The following is a 4849-nucleotide window of genomic DNA, read 5'->3' as shown; positions in this document are numbered from 1 at the left end:
TTTCTCTATTTTTTTTTTTAATCTTCCTTCCTTTTCCTACTCCTTGTCTCTTTCTCTCCTTGGCTTTTGTGCTGGAGGCCGTGACGAATGGCTCAGAAAAGAGGGTGCTGTGAGAAACTGGGGCTGCTGCTGGCAGAGTGGGTGGTGAGGACTTGGTGCTCGAGGGGGGAGTGGAAGGGATCTGCCTGTGAGCGCCTGGCTGGGGCTCCCACACGAAGCTGGGGTGGGGAGGCAGTGGGGCAATGGGGGATCCCAAGGGCTTTGCTGCCTGGGGGCTTGGAAGGACAAGGATCGGGCCTGTCCCCCTGTCCCCTGCCTGTGCCTTGCCTGTCCCTTTCCTGTGGGGAGACAACCTTACAGTGCCCACCGGAGCACATCCAGAGTGGGCTCCATGCACAGGAGAGAAAGGTCTACCCTGCTGTATCACCCACTGGGGGTGAAAAGCAGCCCTGGTGATGCTGGAGTACCCGAAATTTGGGAGATGCAGAAGGAAGAAGGAGATACTTGTCCAGGCCAGGACAGACCCAGTTTTGGTGGGGATGGGTTTGCTGGACCCCTGACCTGTTCCCATGCCTGGACAGCCCCAGCAACGCTGGTCTGTAGATCCAGAATGAGTGGCTTTTTGGGACCTTGGACAACAGCATCCCCACTGGGCTTCCAGCACCCCAAACCCTCATGTGCCACTTGGTCCTGGGGTGGAGGCAGAACCAGAGCAGCAGCAGAGAACGGAGGGGTGGGAGCACCAGGACATGGCCAGCAGTGTGGCTCAGCATTCTGGGAGACCTGCCAGCACCCTGGTGTTTCATCAACCAAGTGCTGAGATCCTGATGCCATGCGCCCCTGGGAAAGCCTGGAGATGTCCATGCCATGAAAGGACAGCTCCAGAGCTGTCAGCTGACAGCTCCCCTGAGCTGCTTGCTGTGCTGTTCGAGCTTGGCAGGAAGATGTGTGAATGGACCCCAATGCCCATCCTGCCCCCAGAGGTCTTCATGCTGGGGTGAGCATCACCCGCGATACTGGGGAGCTGCAGAAATTCCCTGGGCAGCTCTGGTGTATTGGGAGAAAGCATCTGCCTACACCTACCCCACCTCTGGGATCCTCTGCTTGAAGGCCAGGCAAGGAAAAAGGGAGTTTCTACCCAAGGGCTGGCAAGAAGGACACTTCAAGTGAGGTGTCACCTGCCAGACCATCTGCCCCTTGGGAACTGGCTGGCAGGAGAGACCAGGGCCATGCTGGCAGCAACAGGTGCTGGTGAGGACAGGGGGACATCACCAGATGCAGGTTAGGGGTGGGCAGAGCCTCCATCCAAAGCTCTGGGGGCTCTCCCTGCCTGGGAACTCCAAGTGTGTCTTCCTCAGCTCACGAGAGAACACGGAGGGGAGTCTCACCCAGGGCTTAGGGATGTCACTGTGGATATGGGAGAGATGTGGGAGAGCACTGTGGGTGCTCTCTGCCGGGCAGTTGCCCAGCACCACCACCCGCCAGGGCTGCCTGCCCCTCTGCCCTTCTGTCCCTCTGCCCTTCTGCCCTTCTGCCCCTCCGCCCTTCTGTCCCTCTGCCCCTCCGCCCTTCTGTCCCTCTGCCCCTCTGCCCCTCTGCCCCTCTGCCCTTCTGCCCTTCTGTCCCTCTGTCCCGCTGGCGGGCACGGCAGCTGCAGCCCATGGGGGACGGCGCTGGCAGGCTCCGCCAGCGGGAGGGCTCCTGCATTACAATCCGGTACAATCTGTCCCCCTTCCTGCTGCCCAGCAGTGTAGGAGACGGTTACTGTTTAATCCCATTTGACAGCTCTTTCATCATCTGCCTGCCTCCCTCCAGCTTCCCGTGGCTCCTCCAAGGCTCCTTTGTGGCCGTAATCAAAGCCTGGTGAGTGATGGCTGCTCAAGGCAGGGTGGGAAGGGACAGCGGAGCGAGGGTGGCTCAGCCGCGGGGGGAGGGAGCGTGGCCTGGCCGCAGCCCCGGGGAGGGGCACGGTGGGATCACGAGGTGGGGGGGCCTTGGCTGTCAGGTGCTGCAGGTGCAGCTGGGGCTGGTGGCACGGGAGCTGGGCTGGATGGAACATCTCCAGTGCTGGAAGCCAGAGTGGGCTGAGCATCCTCAGTGATCAGGGCTGGGCTGAACTGAGCATCCCCAGTGCTGGGAGCCAGATGGGACAGAGTATCCCCAGTGCTGGGAGCCAGGCTGGTTGGATCTTTCCCAGCCCACAATCAGGCTGGGAGGTCCTGGTCAGGGTAGCAGGGCTGCTGTCCGAGCAGGCAGGGCCAGGCAGTGGGTCAGTCTCCCCGAGGGGCAGACAAGTAGGTCTCCTCCCACAGCCTTCTCCCACACACCCTCCTAGTACCTTCTGGCACTGGGGACATGCTGGCTCACAACTCCCTTGTGCCTTGCACACCTGGAATGTGACTGTGGCCCTGGAGGAGCATGGCAGCTCTCTCCCCATGACAGGGAAGACTGTGTGGGAGAGATTTTGGTGGAAGTCACTTGGGCAGCACAGCCTTCCAGCACAGCATTGCTGGCATGTGGCTCACATGGGGGTGAAGCCTGCTGTGCCATGGCAGCTTCTGCCATCCCCAATGGAGAGCTGAGGACCTGGCTGCTCCCAGACAGGCTGGTGGCAGTCAGGGCAGGCTGAAAGAGCCTCTAAGGGATCCCTGCTCTCAATATTTCTGTGAAATTTTGGAAATCTGGCCCCTGATGTGGTCTGGAGGCTGTGTGGGTGGCAGGCCCCCTCTGGAGGTTTTTGGCTAGAGAAGAGTCTGCAGGGTCACCCACAGCTTCCTCTTGCTCAGCTCTTTCTGGACTGAGACTCAGTTTCCGTGCCTTGGCTTCCCCCAGTGCTGACCAGTGCCACGCCAGTGCCACAGTGATGGAGCCACGTGAGTATTCAGGGATGGGGGGAGATACCTCCTGCTCCCATTCATGCTTCTGGCAGGGGCTCAGCACTCACCAGTGCTGCCAGGGAATCCTCCCCATCACCAACAGCCTGGCACAACCTCACTGTGATTTTTTTTTGTGGTATTCAATAACATTAAACTTTTGGCTGAATTGCAAACATCTGAAGAACAGGGTCTCTCTCTACAAGGACTTGGTAGTGCTCTGCACTGCAGAGTTTCCCTGCTCAGCAATAATGAAGTAGGGAAGCAGGAGAGGAGTCCCCAAAAACCACAACACTGTGGCCCAAGGCAACTGCCCCTGAGCCCCCTTGGCTGAGGAACACCCTGATTCCCTGAGGAGGGAGCCTGCCCGACCTTGGGTTATCACCTGCATTGCAGCTGGGTGACAGCTTTCCCAAGAACACATGTTCCCTCATAAACCCTGGCTCTGCTTATCTCAAAGGGCACATCCGACAATTAGCTTATCTGCTGTGAAAGTGAGGAACGGCTTTGGATATCTGCCTGCCTTCTGCAGGCCTGGGAAAAGCACAAGGGAAGGAGCCCCTGCCAGAGTGAGGCACATCCTTGGTGTCCTGGGAATGATGTGGCTGCGCTCCCTGTGTGCCACAGATGGGCTCCATGTACTCAGGGTGGGGACTGGAGGTGCCCTTGACTCTTAAGGATGTTCAGTGCTTCCTGCTGAAAAACCCTGCCTGCAGCTGCTGCCAGCTTTGCTAAACCATCCCAGGCTGGGTGGCAATTTTGTGCAGGATGGATTGCAGCCTCCAGTTAAATTTTTGGGGAAAATTTCAGCTGAAGATCATGGCTCTTTCCAAGAATGGGGAAAAGGGAAAAAATAAAGGATTTGTTCTCATTTTAAAATTCTGTCTTTGAAGCAATTTGGCAAGTAGAGAGGGAAGAGAGGCTGAGCTTCATCTTGTGTTCCTGGAATATGCTCAAATTTGACCACGCTAGAACACTTTATTTGGGAAAAAATGCGGTTAGCATGAGCTCGGTGCAAACCTCTTCCACAGGAGCAGCTCCCCTCACTGGGCATAGGTTTGTCACCACCCAGCTCCTGGGCAAGTGGGTGCCAAAGCCAAGGGCCTCCCGTGTCCCCACCAGTGTCATGGGGGTCAGAGGAATGGCAGAGGGAGCTGCAGCCCAGTGAGCTCCATCTACTGCAGGCCATGCAGGGCCTTGCTCTGCCTGTTTTTGGTGATTTACACAATTTTTCTCCTGTCCTGTAGCAATCCTGTGTGAAGCAGAGAAGAGCAGGCACGTTTAGCCAGCCCTGTGCAGTGTGATCACACGTGTCCTAGTGCAATGTTCTGCAGCCCCAAGGATGTTTCTCCTCCCTGCCTGGCCCAGGACATGTCATCCCTCACTTGGAGAGCAAATTAAGAATTGGTTGAGTTAATTTGCTGCAGATGATGGTTTGAGGAGCAAATAACCAAAAAAGCTGGTCAAAAGCCCAATTTTCCTCCCTCCTGGAGACTTTCTGGAGGACTTTCTGGAGCTCCTTCTCCTGGAGGCTTTCTGGATGGTGGCTGATGTCCCATGCTATGTCCTGAGGAAGGCCTGGGCTGCCTTGGGGGGGGGGGGGGGGGACTTCAGTTGGCTTCCTCCCCACCCTGTTCCTCCTGCTGTACCCCAAATCTGCACCAAGAAACAAGTATATTGTTTGCAAGCTAAAAACTAGAAATGATTTATATGTTTATAAGGCCAGCTCTGGCTCCATTTATTTTGGCAAAGGAATTGTTTGCATCTTTGCAGAATTCCTTCACCAAAACCACTCATTAGATATGAATTTCAAAACAGCCAGAGGGAGCGGGTGACTCAGGGGAATTAGCAAATGGCTTCTCAAAGACTTTTACGTCAGGGACAACAGCTTGATTCCAGATCTCAGTGCCAGTGGCCCAGAAGACATTGTCATCTCATGTTGGGTCAGTGACTGTGAGTCAACCAGTGCATTTGAG

At 56.4% G+C, this 4849-nt stretch overlaps 1 long non-coding RNA gene across 1 annotated transcript; it reads left to right on the top strand.

Annotated features, from left to right (window-relative positions):
- Positions 1-1773: 1773 nt before the first annotated feature.
- On the top strand, positions 1774-4329 carry LOC129046856 (uncharacterized). The gene is made up of 3 exons (XR_008508648.1): positions 1774-1863; positions 2787-2873; positions 4121-4329. It is a non-coding gene; the product is annotated as an uncharacterized LOC129046856 (long non-coding RNA).
- Positions 4330-4849: the final 520 nt, after the last annotated feature.

Source organism: Molothrus ater, chromosome 16 (genome assembly GCF_012460135.2).
Source record: "Molothrus ater isolate BHLD 08-10-18 breed brown headed cowbird chromosome 16, BPBGC_Mater_1.1, whole genome shotgun sequence".
Lineage (NCBI taxonomy): Eukaryota > Metazoa > Chordata > Aves > Passeriformes > Icteridae > Molothrus > Molothrus ater.
This window is presented reverse-complemented; position numbering and strand designations above follow the sequence as displayed.